This window comes from Chiloscyllium plagiosum, unplaced genomic scaffold, assembly GCF_037043375.1.
Source record: "Chiloscyllium plagiosum isolate Xiang-an unplaced genomic scaffold, Cpla_swu_hap1 HiC_scaffold_45, whole genome shotgun sequence".
Taxonomy (NCBI): Eukaryota; Metazoa; Chordata; class Chondrichthyes; order Orectolobiformes; family Hemiscylliidae; genus Chiloscyllium; species Chiloscyllium plagiosum.
The window spans coordinates 37105635-37125494 of NW_028270183.1; positions in this window are offsets into that span (position 1 = coordinate 37105635).

The following is a 19860-nucleotide window of genomic DNA, read 5'->3' on the forward strand; positions in this document are numbered from 1 at the left end:
TCTCTGCATGTGTTCATGTGTCTTTGTGTGTGTCTGGATGTCTTCATATCTGTATGCGTGTGTCTAAATGTGTTTACAATCGTATGTGTCTGTGTCTACATGTGTTTATATCAGTGTGCATTTGTATGCAAGTGTTTATATTTGTATGTTTGTGTGCCTGCATGTGTTTACATCTGTGTGTGTGTGTGTGTCTGCATGTGCTTATATCTGTATGTGTGCATGTGCCAGCATGTATTTATATCTGTATGTGTGCGTGTCTGCATGTGTTTATATCTGTATGTGTTTGTCGGCATGTGTTTATATCTGTATGTGTGTGTTTGTCTGCATGTGTTTATACCTGTATGTGTGTGCGTGTTTGCATGTATGTATATCTGTAAGTGAGTGTGTTTCATCATGTGTTTATATCTTTATGTGTTTGTGTCGACATGAGTTTACATCTGTTATTTGTGTGTGTCTGCATGTGTTTATATCTGAATGTGTGTGTGTCTGCACGTGTTTATACCTGTATGTGTGTGTCTGCATGTGTTTATATCTGTATGTGTGTGCGTGTCTGCTTGTGTTTATATCTGAATATGTGTGTGTGTGCATGTGTTTATATCTGTAATTGTGCGTATGCCTTTGCGTTGATATCTCTATGTATGCACGTGTGTCTGCATGTGTTTATATCTGTATGTCTGTGCGTGTTTGCATGTGTTTATATCTGTATTTGTGTGCGTGTGTCCTCATCTCTTTATATATGTATGTGTTGGCGTTTATCTGCAGGTGTTTATATTTGTATGTGTGCGTGTGCCTGCATGTGGTTATATCTGTATGTGTGTGTGTTCGCATGTTTTTATATCTGTATGTCTGTGCATGTCTGCATGTGTTTATATCTGTATGTGAGTATGTCTGCATGTGTTTATGTCTGTATGTGTGTGCGTGTTTGCATGTGTTTATATCTGTATGTGTGTGTGTGTCGTCTGTGTTTTATCTTTATGTGTTTGTGTCGACATGAGTTTACATCTGTGTTTGTGTGTGCCTGCATGTGTTTATATCTGTGTGTGTGTGTTTGCATGTGTTTATAGCTGCATGTGCGCGCGCCTGCATGCAATTATACCTGCATGTGTGTGTGTCTGCATGTGTTTATAACTGTATGTGTGTGTGTCTGTCTGCATGTGTTTATATCTGTATGTGTGTGTGTATGCATGTATTTATCTCTGTATGTGTGTGTTTGCATGTGTTTATATCTGTATGTGTGTATGTGTCTGCATGTGTTTATATCTGTTTGTGTGTATGTGTCTGCATGTGCTTATACCTGTATGTGTGCGCGTGTTTGCATGTGTATATATCTGTATAGTGTGTGTATGTCATCATATTTTTATATATTTATGTGTGTGTGTCGACATGTGTTCACATCAGTATGTGAGAGTGTCTGCATGTGTTTATATCTGTATGTGTGTGTGTGTGTCTGCATCTGTTTATATTTGTATGTGTGTTGCATGTCTGCATGTGGTTATATCTGTATCTGTGTGCGTGTGTCTGCATGTGTTTATATCTGTATGTGTGTCTGCTTGTGTTTATATCTGTATGTGTGTGTGTTTACTTGTGTTTATATCTGTATGTGTGTGCGTGTCTGCTTGTGTTTATATCTGAATATGTGTGTCTGTCTGCATGTGTTTATATCTGTAATTGTGCGTGCGTCTGTGCGTTGATATCTCTATGTATGCACGTGTGTCTGCATGTGTTTATATCTGTATGTCTGTGCGTGTTTGCATGTGTTTATATCTGTATTTGTGTGCGTGTGTGCTCATGTCTTTATATATGTATGTGTTTGCGTGTATCTGCAGGTGTTTATATTTGTATGTGTGTCTGCATGTGTTTATATCTGTATGAGTATGTCTGCATGTGTTTATATCTGTATGTGTGTGTGTCTGCATGTGCTTATACTTGTATGTGTGTGCGTGTTTGCATGTGTTTATATCTGTATGTGTGTGTGTCGTCATGTGTTTTATCTTTGTGTGTGCCTGAATGTGTTTATATCTGTGTGTGTGTTTGCATGTGTTTATAGCTGCATGTGCGCGTGCCTGCATGCATTCATACCGGCATGTGTGCGTTTCTGCATGTGTTTATAACTGTATGTCTGTATGTCTGTCTGCATGTGTTTATATCTGTATGTGTGTGTGTATTAATGTATTTATCTCTGTGTGTGTTTGCATGTGTTTATATCTGTATGTGTGTGTCTGCATGTGTTTATATCTGTATGTGTGCGTGTATCTGCATGTGTTTATATTCTATGTTTTTGTGTCAGCATGTGTTTATTTCTGTATGTGTTGTCTGTGTCTGCATGTGTTTATATTTGTACATGTGTGTGCCTGCATGTGTTTATATCTGTATGTTTGCATGTGTTTATATCTGTATGTGTGTATGTGTCTGCATGTGTTTATATCTGTTTGTGTGTGTGTCTGCATGTGTTTATATTTGTATGCATGTGCGTGTTTGCATGTGTTTATATCTGTGTGTATGTTCCCATATGTGTTTATATCTGTATGTATGTGTGTCTGCATGTGTCTATATTTGAATGTGTGTGCGTGTCTGCATGTTTTTGTATCTGGGTGTGCGTGTCTGCATGTGTTTATATCTGTATGTGTGTCTGTATGTCTTTATATCTGTATGTGTGCGTTTCGGCATGTGTTTATATCTGTTTGTGTGTGTGTCTGCATGTGTTTATATCTCTATGTGTGTGTCTCTGCATGTGTTTATATCTGTATGTGTGCGTGTCTGCATGTTTACATCAGTATGTGTGTGTGTCCCCACGTGTGTTTATATCTTTATGTGTGCGCGTGTCTGCATGTGTTTATATCAGTACGTCTGTGTCTGCATGTGTTTATATCTGTATATGTGTCCGCGTGTGTCTGCATGTGTTTATAACTGTAAGTGTGCGCGTGTGTCTGCATGAGTTTATATCTGTATATGAGTGTGTCTGCATGTGTTTATGTCTGTATGTGTGTGTGTGTCTGCATGTGATTATACCTGTAAGTGTGCGCGTGTTTGCATGTGTATATATCTGTATATGTGTGTGTATGTCATCATATTTTGATATCTTTATGTGTGTGTGTGTCGACATGTGTTCACATCTATATGTGAGTGTGTCTGCATGTGTTTGTGTCTGTAAGTGTGCGCGTGTATGCATGCGGTTATACCTGTATGTGTGTGTGTCTGCATGTGTTTATATCTGTATGTGGGTGTGTGTGTCCGCAAGTGTTTATATCTGTATATGTGTGCGTGTCTGCATTTGCTTATATCTGTATGTGGGTGTCTGCATGTGTTTATAGCACTATGTATGTGTGTGTGTGTGTGTGTTGACATGTGTTTATATTTGTGTATGTGTGTGCCTGCATTTGTTTATAACTGTATGTGTGTGCGTTTTTCTGCATGTATTTATTTCTGTATGTGGGTGTGTGTGTCTGGAAGTGTTTATATCTGTGTGTGTGTGCGTGTCTGCATGTGTTTCTATCTGTATGTTTGTGTCTGCATGTGTGTTTAGCTGCATGTGTGCGTGTCTGCATGTTTATATCTGTATGTATGTGTGTCTGCGTGTGATTATATCTGTATATGTGTGTGCCTGCATGTGTTTATAACTGTATGTGTGTGCGTGTATCTGTATGTGTTTGTATCTGTATGTGTGTGTGTCTGCATGTGTTTATATCTGTAATTGTGTGTGTTTGCATTTGTTTATATCTGTGTGTATGTCCCTACATGTGTTTATATCTGTATGTGTGTGTTTGCATGTTTTTATATCTGTATGTTTGTGCATGTCTGCATGTGTTTATATCTGTATTTGTGTGCGTGTGTCCTCATGTCTTTATATCTGTATGTGTGCGTGTATCTGCATGTGTTTATATTCTATGTTTTTGTGTCTGCATGTGTTTATATCTGTATGTGTGTGTGTGTCTGCATGTGTTTATATTTGTATGTGTGTGCATGGCTGCATGTGATTATATCTGTATCTGTGTGCGTGTATCTGCATGTGCTTATAGCACTATGTATGTGTGTGTGTGTGTGTGTGTTGACATGTGTTTATATTTGTGTATGTGTGTGCCTGCATTTGTTTATAACTGTATGTGTGTGCGTTTTTCTGCATGTATTTATTTCTGTATGTGGGTGTGTGTGTCTGGAAGTGTTTATATCTGTGTGTGTGTGTGCGTGTCTGCATGTGTTTCTATCTGTATGTATGTGCATGTCTGCATGTATTTATATCGCTACGTGTGTGTTTATATCTGTACGTGTGCGTGTTGCTGAATGTATTTATATGTGTATGTATGTGTGTGTGTCTGCTTGTGTTTATACTTCTATATGTATGTGTGTGTCTATCTGTCCATATCCGTAAGTGTACATGTTCGTGTGTCTGCATATGTATGTATATGTATGTGGTTATGTCTGTGCGTGTGTTTATATCTGTATGTGTGTAAGCATGTCTCTGCATGTGTTCATGTGTCTTTGTGTGTGTCTGGATGTCTTCATATCTGTATGCGTGTGTCTAAATGTGTTTACAATCGTATGTGTCTGTGTCTACATGTGTTTATATCAGTGTGCATTTGTATGCAAGTGTTTATATTTGTATGTTTGTGTGCCTGCATGTGTTTACATCTGTGTGTGTGTGTGTGTCTGCATGTGCTTATATCTGTATGTGTGCATGTGCCAGCATGTATTTATATCTGTATGTGTGCGTGTCTGCATGTGTTTATATCTGTATGTGTTTGTCGGCATGTGTTTATATCTGTATGTGTGTGTTTGTCTGCATGTGTTTATACCTGTATGTGTGTGCGTGTTTGCATGTATTTATATCTGTAAGTGAGTGTGTTTCATCATGTGTTTATATCTTTATGTGTTTGTGTCGACATGAGTTTACATCTGTTATTTGTGTGTGTCTGCATGTGTTTATATCTGAATGTGTGTGTGTCTGCACGTGTTTATACCTGTATGTGTGTGTCTGCAAGTGTTTATATCTGTATGTGTGTGCGTGTCTGCTTGTGTTTATATCTGAATATGTGTGTGTGTGTGCATGTGTTTATATCTGTAATTGTGCGTATGCCTTTGCGTTGATATCTCTATGTATGCACGTGTGTCTGCATGTGTTTATATCTGTATGTCTGTGCGTGTTTGCATGTGTTTATATCTGTATTTGTGTGCGTGTGTCCTCATCTCTTTATATATGTATGTGTTGGCGTTTATCTGCAGGTGTTTATATTTGTATGTGTGCGTGTGCCTGCATGTGGTTATATCTGTATGTGTGTGTGTTCGCATGTTTTTATATCTGTATGTCTGTGCATGTCTGCATGTGTTTATATCTGTATGTGAGTATGTCTGCATGTGTTTATGTCTGTATGTGTGTGCGTGTTTGCATTTGTTTATATCTGTATGTGTGTGTGTGTCGTCTGTGTTTTATCTTTATGTGTTTGTGTCGACATGAGTTTACATCTGTGTTTGTGTGTGCCTGCATGTGTTTATATCTGTGTGTGTGTGTGTTTGCATGTGTTTATAGCTGCATGTGCGCGCGCCTGCATGCATTTATACCTGCATGTGTGTGTGTCTGCATGTGTTTATAACTGTAATTGTGTGTGTCTGTCTGCATGTGTTTATATCTGTATGTGTGTGTGTATGCATGTATTTATCTCTGTATGTGTGTGTTTGCATGTGTTTATATCTGTATGTGTGTATGTGTCTGCATGTGTTTATATCTGTTTGTGTGTATGTGTCTGCATGTGTTTATAATTGTATGCATGTGTGTCTGCATGTGTCTATATTTGAATGTGTGTGCGTGTCTGCATGTGATTGTACCTGTGTGTGCGTGTCTGCATGTGTTTATATCTGTATGTGTGTCTGCATTTCTTTATGTCTGTATGTGTGCGTGTGTCTGTGTGTTGATATCTCTATGTGCGCGCTTGTCAGCATTTCTCTAAACCTGGATGTGCACGTGTGTTGACATGTGTTTATATCTGTATGTATGTGTGTCTGCATGTGTTTATATCTGTATGTGTGCATGTGTCTGCATGTGTTTATATCTGTATGTGTGTGTGCCTGCATGTGTTTATATCTCTATGAGTGTGTGTCTGCATGTGTTTATATCTGTATGTGCGCGTGTCTGCATGTGTTTATATCAGTATGTGTGTGTCTGCATGTGTTTATATCTGTATATGTGTGCGCGTGTGTCTGCATGTGTTTATAACAGTATGTGTGCGCGTGTGTCTGCATGAGTTTATATCTGTAAGTGAGTGTGTCTGTATGTTTTTATGTCTGTATGTGTGTGTGTGTCTGCATGTGCTTATACCTGTATGTGTGCGCGTGTTTGCATGTGTATATATCTGTATGTGTGTGTGTATGTCATCATATTTTTATATCTTTATGTGTGTGTGTGTCGACATGTGTTCACAACAGTATGTGAGAGTGTCTGCATGTGTTTATATCTGTATGTGTGTGTGTGTCTGCATGTGTTTATATTTGTATGTGTGTGCATCTCTGCATGTGGTTATATCTGTATCTGTGTGCGTGTGTCTGCATGTGTTTATATCTGTATGTGTGTCTGCTTGTGTTTATATCTGTATCTGTGTGTTTACATGTGTTTATATCTGTATGTGTGCGTGTCTGCTTGTGTTTATATCTGAATATGTTTGTGTGTCTGCATGTGTTTATATCTGTAATTGTGCGTGCGTCTGTGCGTTGATATCTCTATGTATGCACGTGTGTCTGCATGTGTTTATATCTGTATGTCTGTGCGTGTTTGCATGTGTTTATATCTGTATTTGTGTGCGTGTGTCCTCATGTCTTTATATATGTATGTGTTTGCGTGTATCTGCATGTGTTTATATCTGTATGTGTGTCTGTATGTCTTTATATCTGTATGTGTGCGTTTCGGCATGTGTTTATATCTGTTTGTGTATGTGTCTGCATGTGTTTATATCTCTATGTGTGTGTCTCTGCATGTGTTTATATCTGTATGTGTGCGTGTCTGCATGTTTACATCAGTATGTGTGTGTGTCCCCACGTGTGTTTATATCTTTATGTGTGCGCGTGTCTGCATGTGTTTATATCAGTACGTCTGTGTCTGCATGTGTTTATATCTGTATATGTGTCCGCGTGTGTCTGCATGTGTTTATAACTGTAAGTGTGCGCGTGTGTCTGCATGAGTTTATATCTGTATATGAGTGTGTCTGCATGTGTTTATGTCTGTATGTGTGTGTGTGTCTGCATGTGATTATACCTGTAAGTGTGCGCGTGTTTGCATGTGTATATATCTGTATATGTGTGTGTATGTCATCATATTTTGATATCTTTATGTGTGTGTGTGTCGACATGTGTTCACATCTATATGTGAGTGTGTCTGCATGTGTTTGTGTCTGTAAGTGTGCGCGTGTATGCATGCGGTTATACCTGTATGTGTGTGTGTCTGCATGTGTTTATATCTGTATGTGGGTGTGTGTGTCCGCAAGTGTTTATATCTGTATATGTGTGCGTGTCTGCATTTGCTTATATCTGTATGTGGGTGTCTGCATGTGTTTATAGCACTATGTATGTGTGTGTGTGTGTGTGTTGACATGTGTTTATATTTGTGTATGTGTGTGCCTGCATTTGTTTATAACTGTATGTGTGTGCGTTTTTCTGCATGTATTTATTTCTGTATGTGGGTGTGTGTGTCTGGAAGTGTTTATATCTGTGTGTGTGTGCGTGTCTGCATGTGTTTCTATCTGTATGTTTGTGTCTGCATGTGTTTTTAGCTGCATGTGTGCGTGTCTGCATGTTTATATCTGTATGTATGTGTGTCTGCGTGTGATTATATCTGTATATGTGTGTGCCTGCATGTGTTTATAACTGTATGTGTGTGCGTGTATCTGTATGTGTTTGTATCTGTATGTGTGTGTGTCTGCATGTGTTTATATCTGTAATTGTGTGTGTTTGCATTTGTTTATATCTGTGTGTATGTCCCTACATGTGTTTATATCTGTATGTGTGTGTTTGCATGTTTTTATATCTGTATGTTTGTGCATGTCTGCATGTGTTTATATCTGTATTTGTGTGCGTGTGTCCTCATGTCTTTATATCTGTATGTGTGCGTGTATCTGCATGTGTTTATATTCTATGTTTTTGTGTCTGCATGTGTTTATATCTGTATGTGTGTGTGTGTCTGCATGTGTTTATATTTGTATGTGTGTGCATGGCTGCATGTGATTATATCTGTATCTGTGTGCGTGTATCTGCATGTGCTTATAGCACTATGTATGTGTGTGTGTGTGTGTGTGTTGACATGTGTTTATATTTGTGTATGTGTGTGCCTGCATTTGTTTATAACTGTATGTGTGTGTCTGCATGCTTTTATATCTGTATGTGTGTGTGCCTGCATGTTTTTATATCTGTATGTATGTGTGTCTGGCTGTGTTTATATCTGTATGTGTGTTGTCGGCATGTGTTTATATCTGTATGTGTGTGCGTGTCTGCATGTGTTTGTATCTGTAAGTGTGTGTGTCTGCATGTTTTTAAATCTGTATGTGTGTTTGTCTGCATGTTTATAACATTATGTGTGTATGTGTTTATATCTGTATGTGTGCGTCTGTCTACATGTATTTATATCTGTATATGTGTTGTTGGCATGTGTTTGTATCTGTATGTGTGTGTGTCTACCTGTCTTTATTTCTGTATGTGTGCCATTGTGTTTACATCGGTATGTGCATGTGTGTCTACATGTGTTTATATCTGTATGTGTGCCATTGTAAGCAAGTGTTTATATTTGTATGTGTGTGTGTCTGCATGTGTTTATATAGGTGTATGTGGGTGTCTGCATGTGTTTATAACTCTATGTGTGCGTGTGTCCGCATGTGTTTATATTCTATGTGTGTGTGTCTGCATGTGTTTATATCTGTTTGTGTCCGCGTGTCTGCATGTGTTTATACCTGTATGTGTGTGTCCCTGCATGTGTTTATATCTGTATGTGTGTGTGTGTCGGCTTGTGTTTATATCTGTTTATGTGTGTCTACATGTGTTTATGTCTGTATGTCTGCACGTGTCTGCATGTTTATATCTGTTAGTATGTGTCTGCATGTGTTTATATCTGTGTGTGTGTGTTTGCATGTTATTAAATCTGTATGCGTGTTTGTCTGCATGTGTTTATATGTGTAATTGTGCGTGTGTCTGCATGTGTTTATATCTGTATGTGTGTGTTTGCATGTTATTAAATCTGTATGCGTGTTTGTCTGCATGTGTTTATATGTGTAATTGTGCGTGTGTCTGCATGTGTTTATAACTGTATATGTGCGTGTGTCTGCATGTTTTTAAGTGTGTATGTTTGTTTGTCTGCATGTGTTTATAACTGTATGTGTGCGTGTGTCTGCATGTTTATATCTGTATGTGTATTTGTCGGCATGATTATAACTGTATGTGTGTGTTATGTGTGTGCGTGTGTCTGCATGTGTTTATATCTGTGTGTATGTGTCTGGATGTGTTTATATCTGTATGTGTGCATGTGTCTGCATGTGTTTATATCTGTATGTATGTGTGTCTGTGTGTGTTTATATCTGTATATGTGTGTGCCTGCATGTGTTTATAACTGTATGTGTGTGCGTGTATCTGAATGTGTGTGTGTTTGCATGTTATTAAATCTGTATGTGTGTTTGTCTGCCTGTGTTTATAACTGTATGTGTGCGTGTGTCTGCATGTGTTTATACCTGTATATGTGTGTGTCTGCATGTGTTTATATCTGTGTGTGTGTTTGTCTGCATGTGTTTATATCTGTATTTGTGTGTGTGCATGTGTTTATATCTGTATGTGTGTGTGTTCGCATGTTTTTATATCTGTATGTCTGTGCATGTCTGCATGTTTTGATACCTGTGTGCGTGTGTGAATGATTGTCTGCAGGTGTTTATAACTGTATGTGTGCGTGTTTGTATCTGTATGTGTGTGTTCGCATGTGTTTATATCTGTATGTGTATATATTTGTATATGTGTTGTTGGCATGTGTTTATATCTGTATGTGTGTGCGTGTTTGCATGTGTTTATTTCAGTAAGTGTGTGTGTCTGGAAGTGTTTATATCTGTGTGTGCGTGTCTGCATGTGTTTCTATCTATACGTTTGTGTCTGCATGTGTTTTTAGCTGCACGTGTGCGCGTGTCTGCATGTTTATATCTGTATATATGTGTGTGTCTGCATGTGTTTATAACTGTATGCGTGACTGTGTATCTGTATGTGTTTGTATCTGTATGTGTGTGTCTGCATGTGTTTATATCGGTATGTGCGTGTGTGCCTGCATGTCTGTATATCTGTATGTATGTGTGTTCGCAAGTGTTTATATCTGTATGTGAGTGTGTGTCTACATGTGTTTAAAACTCTATGTGTGTGCATGTGTTTATATTTGTATATGTGTGGTTGGCATGTGTTTGAAACTCTATGTGTGTGTCTGCATGTGTTTATATCTGTATGTATGTGTGTCTGCATGTGTTTATACCTGTAAGTGTGCGTGTGTCTGCATGTGTTTATATCTGTATTTGTTTGTCTGCATGTGTTTATATCTGTATTTGTGTGCGTGTCCTCATGTCTTTATATCTGTATATGTGTGTGTATCTGCATGTGTTTATATCTGTATGTGTGTGTGTCTGCATGTGTTTATATCTGTATGTGTGAGTGTTTACATGTGTTTATATCTGTATGTGTGTGCGTGTCTGCATGTGTTTATAACTGTATGTGTGCCCGTGTCTGCATGTGTATATATCTGGATGTGTGTGTGTCTGCATGTGTTTATATCTGTATGTGTGATTCTGTCTGCATGTGTTTATATCTGTATTTGTTTGTCTGCATGTGTTTATATCTGTATTTGTGTGCGTGTCCTCATGTCTTTATATCTGTATATGTGTGTGTATCTGCATGTGTTTATATCTGTATGTGCGTGTGTCTGCATGTGTTTATATATGTATGTGTGTGTGTTTGCATGTTATTGAATCTGTATGCGTGTTTGTCTGCATGTGTTTATAACTGTATGTGTGCGTGTTCGCATGTTTTTATATCTGTATGTCTGTGCATGTGTGCATGTATTCATATCTGTTTGTGTGTGTGCCTGCATGTTTTTAAATCTGTATGTGTGATTGTCTGCAGGTGTTTATACCTGTATATGTGTGTGTCTGCATGTGTTTATATCTGTAAGTGTGCGAGTGTCTGCATGTGTTTATATCTGTATGTGTGTGTGCCTGCATCTGTTTATATCTGTATGTGTGTATCTTTACATGTGTTTATATCTATATGTGTGTGCGTGTCTGCATGTGTTTTTTCTGAATATGTGTGTGTGTATGCATGTGTCGAGTACTGTTTGTGTGTGTGTCTGCATGTATTTATATCTGTATGTGTGAGTCTGTCTGCATGTCTTTATATCTGTATGCGTGTTGTTGGCTTGTGTTTATATTTGTAAGTGTGTGCGTGTCTGCATGTGTTTGTATCTGTAAGTATGTGTGTCTGCATGTTTTTCAATATGTATGTGTGTTTGTCGGCATGATTATAACTGTATGTGTGTGTGTCTGCATGTCTTTATATCTGTATGTGTGTGTCTGCATGCTTTTATATCTGTATGTGTGTGTGCCTGCATGTTTTTATATCTGTATGTATGTGTGTCTGGCTGTGTTTATATCTGTATGTGTGTTGTCGGCATGTGTTTATATCTGTATGTGTGTGCGTGTCTGCATGTGTTTGTATCTGTAAGTGTGTGTGTCTGCATGTTTTTAAATCTGTATGTGTGTTTGTCTGCATGTTTATAACATTATGTGTGTGTGTGAGTGTTTACATGTGTTTATATCTGTATGTGTGTGCGTGTCTGCATGTGTTTATAACTGTATGTGTGCCCGTGTCTGCATGTGTATATATCTGGATGTGTGTGTGTCTGCATGTGTTTATATCTGTATGTGTGATTCTGTCTGCATGTGTTTATATCTGTATGTGTGTATATTTGCATGTTTTTATAGCTGCATGTGTGTGTGCCTGCATGTTTTTATATCTGTATGTATGTGTGTCTGGATGTGTTTATATCTGTATGCGTGTGGTTGGCTTGTGTTTATATCTGTATGTGTGTGTGTCTGCATTTTTTTATATGTGTATGTTTGTTTGTCTGCATGTGTTTATAACTGTATGTGTGCGTGTGTCTGCATGTTTATATCTGTATAGATGTGTGCCTGCATGTGTTTCTAACTGTATGTGTGCGTGTGTCTGCATGTGTTTATATTTGTATGTGTGTGTCTCTGTATGTGTTTATGTCTGCAATTGTGCGTGTTTGCATGTGTTTATATCTGTGTGTGTGTTTTTGCATGTTATTAAATCTGTATGCGTGTTTGTCTGCATGTGTTTATATCTGTAATTGTGCGTGTGTCTGCATGTGTTTATATCTGTGTGTGTGTTTGCATGTTATTAAATCTGTATGCGTGTTTGTCTGCATGTGTTTATATCTGTAATTGTGCGTGTGTCTGCATGTGTTTATATATGTATGTGTGTGTGTTTGCATGTTATTGAATCTGTATGCGTGTTTGTCTGCATGTGTTTATAACTGTATGTGTGCGTGTGTCTGCATGTGTTTATACCTGTATATGTGTGTGTCTGCATGTGTTTATGTCTGTATGTGTGTGCGTGTGTCTGCATGTGTTTATATCTGTGTGTATGTGCCTGCATGTGTTTATATCTGGATGTGTGCGTGTGTCTGCATGTGTTTATATCTGTATGTATGAATGTGTCTGCATGTGTTTATATCTGTATGTGTGTGTCTGCATGTGTTTATATCTGTATGTGTGTGTTTGTCTGCATGTGTTTATATCGGTATGTTTGTGTGTGTCTGCATGTGTTTATAATTGTATGTGTGCGTGTGTCTGCATATGTTTATACCTGTATATGTGTGTGTCTGCATGTGTTTATGTCTGTATGTGTGTGCGTGTGTCTGCATGTGTTTATATCTGTGTGTATGTGCCTGCATGTGTTTATATCTGGATGTGTGCATGTGTCTGCATTTGTTTATATCTGTATGTATGTGCCTGCATGTGTTTCTATCTGAAAATATGTGTATGCGTCTGCATGTGTTTATATCTGTAATTGTGCGTGTGTCTGTGCGTTGATATCTCTATGTATGCACGTGTGTCTGCATGTGTTTATATTTGTATGTGTGTGCGCGTCTGCATGTGTTTCGATCTGTATGCGTGTGCCTGCATGTGTTTTCAACTGCATGTGTGCACGTGTCTGTATGTTTATATCTGTATGTATGTGTGTCTGCGTGTGTTTATATCTGTATGTGTGTGCGTGTCTGCATGTGTTTGTATCTGTATGTGTGTGTGTCTGCATGTTTTTAAATGTTTATGTTTGTTTGTCTGCATGTGTTTATAACTGTATGTGTGCGTGTGTCTGCATGTTTATATCTGTATATGTGTGTGCCTGCATGTGTGTATAACTGTATGTGAGTGCGTGTATCTGTATGTGTTTATATCTGTATGTGTGTGTGCCTGTATGTGTTTATGTCTGTAATTGTGCGTGTTTGCATGTGTTTATATCTGTTTGTGTCCGCGTGTCTGCATGTGTTTATACCTGTATGTGTGTGTGCCTGCATGTGTTTATATCTGTATGTGTGTGTGTGTCGGCTTGTGTTTATATCTGTTTATGTGTGTCTACATGTGTTTACGTCTGTATGTCTGCACGTGTCTGCATGTTTATATCTGTTAGTATGTGTCTGCATGTGTTTATATCTGTGTGTGTGTGTGTTTGCATGTTATTAAATCTGTATGCGTGTTTGTCTGCATGTGTTTATATGTGTAATTGTGCGTGTGTCTGCATGTGTTTATATCTGTATGTGTGTGTGTTTGCATGTTATTAAATCTGTATGCGTGTTTGCCTGCATGTGTTTATATGTGTAATTGTGCATGTGTCTGCATGTGTTTATAACTGTATATGTGCGTGTGTCTGCATGTTTTTAAGTGTGTATGTTTGTTTGTCTGCATGTGTTTATAACTGTATGTGTGCGTGTGTCTGCATGTTTATATCTGTATGTGTATTTGTCGGCATGATTATAACTGTATGTGTGTGTTATGTGTGTGCGTGTGTCTGCATGTGTTTATATCTGTGTGTATGTGTCTGGATGTGTTTATATCTGTATGTGTGCATGTGTCTGCATGTGTTTATATCTGTATGTATGTGTGTCTGTGTGTGTTTATATCTGTATATGTGTGTGCCTGCATGTGTTTATAACTGTATGTGTGTGCGTGTATCTGAATGTGTGTGTGTTTGCATGTTATTAAATCTGTATGTGTGTTTGTCTGCCTGTGTTTATAACTGTATGTGTGCGTGTGTCTGCATGTGTTTATACCTGTATATGTGTGTGTCTGCATGTGTTCATATCTGTGTGTGTGTTTGTCTGCATGTGTTTATATCTGTATTTGTGTGTGTGCATGTGTTTATATCTGTATGTGTGTGCGTGTGTCTGCATTGGTTTATATCTGTGTGTATGTGCCTGCATGTGTTTATATCTGTATGTGTGCATGTGTCTGCATGTGTTTATATCTGTATGTATGTGTGTCTGTGTGTGTTTATATCTGTATATGTGTGTGCCTGCATGTGTTTATAACTGTATGTGTGTGCGTGTATCTGAATGTGTGTGTGTTTGCATGTTATTAAATCTGTATGTGTGTTTGTCTGCCTGTGTTTATAACTGTATGTGTGCGTGTGTCTGCATGTGTTTATACCTGTATATGTGTGTGTCTGCATGTGTTCATATCTGTGTGTGTGTTTGTCTGCATGTGTTTATATCTGTATTTGTGTGTGTGCATGTGTTTATATCTGTATGTGTGTGTGTTCGCATGTTTTTATATCTGTATGTCTGTGCATGTCTGCATGTTTTGATACCTGTGTGCGTGTGTGAATGATTGTCTGCAGGTGTTTATAACTGTATGTGTGCGTGTTTGTATCTGTATGTGTGTGTTCGCATGTGTTTATATCTGTATGTGTATATATTTGTATATGTGTTGTTGGCATGTGTTTATATCTGTATGTGTGTGCGTGTTTGCATGTGTTTATTTCAGTAAGTGTGTGTGTCTGGAAGTGTTTATATCTGTGTGTGCGTGTCTGCATGTGTTTCTATCTATACGTTTGTGTCTGCATGTGTTTTTAGCTGCACGTGTGCGCGTGTCTGCATGTTTATATCTGTATATATGTGTGTGTCTGCATGTGTTTATAACTGTATGCATGACTGTGTATCTGTATGTGTTTGTATCTGTATGTGTGTGTCTGCATGTGTTTATATCGGTATGTGCGTGTGTGCCTGCATGTCTGTATATCTGTATGTATGTGTGTTCGCAAGTGTTTATATCTGTATGTGAGTGTGTGTCTACATGTGTTTAAAACTCTATGTGTGTGCATGTGTTTATATTTGTATATGTGTGGTTGGCATGTGTTTGAAACTCTATGTGTGTGTCTGCATGTGTTTATATCTGTATGTATGTGTGTCTGCATGTGTTTATATCTGTAAGTGTGCGTGTGTCTGCATGTGTTTATATCTGTATTTGTTTGTCTGCATGTGTTTATATCTGTATTTGTGTGCGTGTCCTCATGTCTTTATATCTGTATATGTGTGTGTATCTGCATGTGTTTATATCTGTATGTGTGTGTGTCTGCATGTGTTTATATATGTATGTGTGTGTGTTTGCATGTTATTGAATCTGTATGCGTGTTTGTCTGCATGTGTTTATAACTGTATGTGTGCGTGTTCGCATGTTTTTATATCTGTATGTCTGTGCATGTGTGCATGTATTCATATCTGTTTGTGTGTGTGCCTGCATGTTTTTAAATCTATATGTGTGTGTCTGCATGTGTTTATATCTGTAAGTGTGCGAGTGTCTGCATGTGTTTATATCTGTATGTGTGTGTGCCTGCATCTGTTTATATCTGTATGTGTGTATCTTTACATGTGTTTATATCTATATGTGTGTGCGTGTCTGCATGTGTTTTTTCTGAATATGTGTGTGTGTATGCATGTGTCGAGTTCTGTTTGTGTGTGTGTCTGCATGTATTTATATCTGTATGTGTGAGTCTGTCTGCATGTCTTTATATCTGTATGCGTGTTGTTGGCTTGTGTTTATATTTGTAAGTGTGTGCGTGTCTGCATGTGTTTGTATCTGTAAGTATGTGTGTCTGCATGTTTTTCAATATGTATGTGTGTTTGTCGGCATGATTATAACTGTATGTGTGTGTGTCTGCATGTCTTTATATCTGTATGTGTGTGTCTGCATGCTTTTATATCTGTATGTGTGTGTGCCTGCATGTTTTTATATCTGTATGTATGTGTGTCTGGCTGTGTTTATATCTGTATGTGTGTTGTCGGCATGTGTTTATATCTGTATGTGTGTGCGTGTCTGCATGTGTTTGTATCTGTAAGTGTGTGTGTCTGCATGTTTTTAAATCTGTATGTGTGTTTGTCTGCATGTTTATAACATTATGTGTGTGTGTGACTGCATGTGTTTATATCTGTATGTGTGCGTCTGTCTACATGTGTTTATATCTGTATATGTGTTGTTGGCATGTGTTTGTATCTGTATGTGTGTGTGTCTACCTGTCTTTATTTCTGTATGTGTGCCATTGTGTTTACATCGGTATGTGCATGTGTGTCTACATGTGTTTATATCTGTATGTGTGCCATTGTAAGCAAGTGTTTATATTTGTATGTGTGTGTGTCTGCATGTGTTTATATCGGTGTATGTGGGTGTCTGCATGTGTTTATAACTCTATGTGTGCGTGTGTCCGCATGTGTTTATATTCTATGTGTGTGTGTCTGCATGTGTTTATATCTGTTTGTGTCCGCGTGTCTGCATGTGTTTATACCTGTATGTGTGTGTCCCTGCATGTGTTTATATCTGTATGTGTGTGTGTGTCGGCTTGTGTTTATATCTGTTTATGTGTGTCTACATGTGTTTATGTCTGTATGTCTGCACGTGTCTGCATGTTTATATCTGTTAGTATGTGTCTGCATGTGTTTATATCTGTGTGTGTGTGTGTTTGCATGTTATTAAATCTGTATGCGTGTTTGTCTGCATGTGTTTATATGTGTAATTGTGCGTGTGTCTGCATGTGTTTATATCTGTATGTGTGTGTGTTTGCATGTTATTAAATCTGTATGCGTGTTTGTCTGCATGTGTTTATATGTGTAATTGTGCGTGTGTCTGCATGTGTTTATAACTGTATATGTGCGTGTGTCTGCATGTTTTTAAGTGTGTATGTTTGTTTGTCTGCATGTGTTTATAACTGTATGTGTGCGTGTGTCTGCATGTTTATATCTGTATGTGTATTTGTCGGCATGATTATAACTGTATGTGTGTGTTATGTGTGTGCGTGTGTCTGCATGTGTTTATATCTGTGTGTATGTGTCTGGATGTGTTTATATCTGTATGTGTGCATGTGTCTGCATGTGTTTATATCTGTATGTATGTGTGTCTGTGTGTGTTTATATCTGTATATGTGTGTGCCTGCATGTGTTTATAACTGTATGTGTGTGCGTGTATCTGAATGTGTGTGTGTTTGCATGTTATTAAATCTGTATGTGTGTTTGTCTGCCTGTGTTTATAACTGTATGTGTGCGTGTGTCTGCATGTGTTTATACCTGTATATGTGTGTGTCTGCATGTGTTTATATCTGTGTGTGTGTTTGTCTGCATGTGTTTATATCTGTATTTGTGTGTGTGCATGTGTTTATATCTGTATGTGTGTGTGTTCGCATGTTTTTATATCTGTATGTCTGTGCATGTCTGCATGTTTTGATACCTGTGTGCGTGTGTGAATGATTGTCTGCAGGTGTTTATAACTGTATGTGTGCGTGTTTGTATCTGTATGTGTGTGTTCGCATGTGTTTATATCTGTATGTGTATATATTTGTATATGTGTTGTTGGCATGTGTTTATATCTGTATGTGTGTGCGTGTTTGCATGTGTTTATTTCAGTAAGTGTGTGTGTCTGGAAGTGTTTATATCTGTGTGTGCGTGTCTGCATGTGTTTCTATCTATACGTTTGTGTCTGCATGTGTTTTTAGCTGCACGTGTGCGCGTGTCTGCATGTTTATATCTGTATATATGTGTGTGTCTGCATGTGTTTATAACTGTATGCGTGACTGTGTATCTGTATGTGTTTGTATCTGTATGTGTGTGTCTGCATGTGTTTATATCGGTATGTGCGTGTGTGCCTGCATGTCTGTATATCTGTATGTATGTGTGTTCGCAAGTGTTTATATCTGTATGTGAGTGTGTGTCTACATGTGTTTAAAACTCTATGCGTGTGCATGTGTTTATATTTGTATATGTGTGGTTGGCATGTGTTTGAAACTCTATGTGTGTGTCTGCATGTGTTTATATCTGTATGTATGTGTGTCTGCATGTGTTTATATCTGTAAGTGTGCGTGTGTCTGCATGTGTTTATATCTGTATTTGTTTGTCTGCATGTGTTTATATCTGTATTTGTGTGCGTGTCCTCATGTCTTTATATCTGTATATGTGTGTGTATCTGCATGTGTTTATATCTGTATGTGTGTGTGTCTGCATGTGTTTATATCTGTATGTGTGAGTGTTTACATGTGTTTATATCTGTATGTGTGTGCGTGTCTGCATGTGTTTATAACTGTATGTGTGCCCGTGTCTGCATGTGTATATATCTGGATGTGTGTGTGTCTGCATGTGTTTATATCTGTATGTGTGATTCTGTCTGCATGTGTTTATATCTGTATGTGTGTATGTTTGCATGTTTTTATAGCTGCATGTGTGTGTGCCTGCATGTTTTTATATCTGTATGTATGTGTGTCTGGATGTGTTTATATCTGTATGCGTGTGGTTGGCTTGTGTTTATATCTGTATGTGTGTGTGTCTGCATTTTTTTATATGTGTATGTTTGTTTGTCTGCATGTGTTTATAACTGTATGTGTGCGTGTGTCTGCATGTTTATATCTGTATAGATGTGTGCCTGCATGTGTTTCTAACTGTATGTGTGCGTGTGTCTGCATGTGTTTATATTTGTATGTGTGTGTCTCTGTATGTGTTTATGTCTGCAATTGTGCGTGTTTGCATGTGTTTATATCTGTGTGTGTGTTTTTGCATGTTATTAAATCTGTATGCGTGTTTGTCTGCATGTGTTTATATCTGTAATTGTGCGTGTGTCTGCATGTGTTTATATCTGTGTGTGTGTTTGCATGTTATTAAATCTGTATGCGTGTTTGTCTGCATGTGTTTATATCTGTAATTGTGCGTGTGTCTGCATGTGTTTATATATGTATGTGTGTGTGTTTGCATGTTATTGAATCTGTATGCGTGTTTGTCTGCATGTGTTTATAACTGTATGTGTGCGTGTGTCTGCATGTGTTTATACCTGTATATGTGTGTGTCTGCATGTGTTTATGTCTGTATGTGTGTGCGTGTGTCTGCATGTGTTTATATCTGTGTGTATGTGCCTGCATGTGTTTATATCTGGATGTGTGCGTGTGTCTGCATGTGTTTATATCTGTATGTATGAATGTGTCTGCATGTGTTTATATCTGTATGTGTGTGTCTGCATGTGTTTATATCTGTATGTGTGTGTTTGTCTGCATGTGTTTATATCGGTATGTTTGTGTGTGTCTGCATGTGTTTATAATTGTATGTGTGCGTGTGTCTGCATATGTTTATACCTGTATATGTGTGTGTCTGCATGTGTTTATGTCTGTATGTGTGTGCGTGTGTCTGCATGTGTTTATATCTGTGTGTATGTGCCTGCATGTGTTTATATCTGGATGTGTGCATGTGTCTGCATTTGTTTATATCTGTATGTATGTGCCTGCATGTGTTTATATCTGAAAATATGTGTATGCGTCTGCATGTGT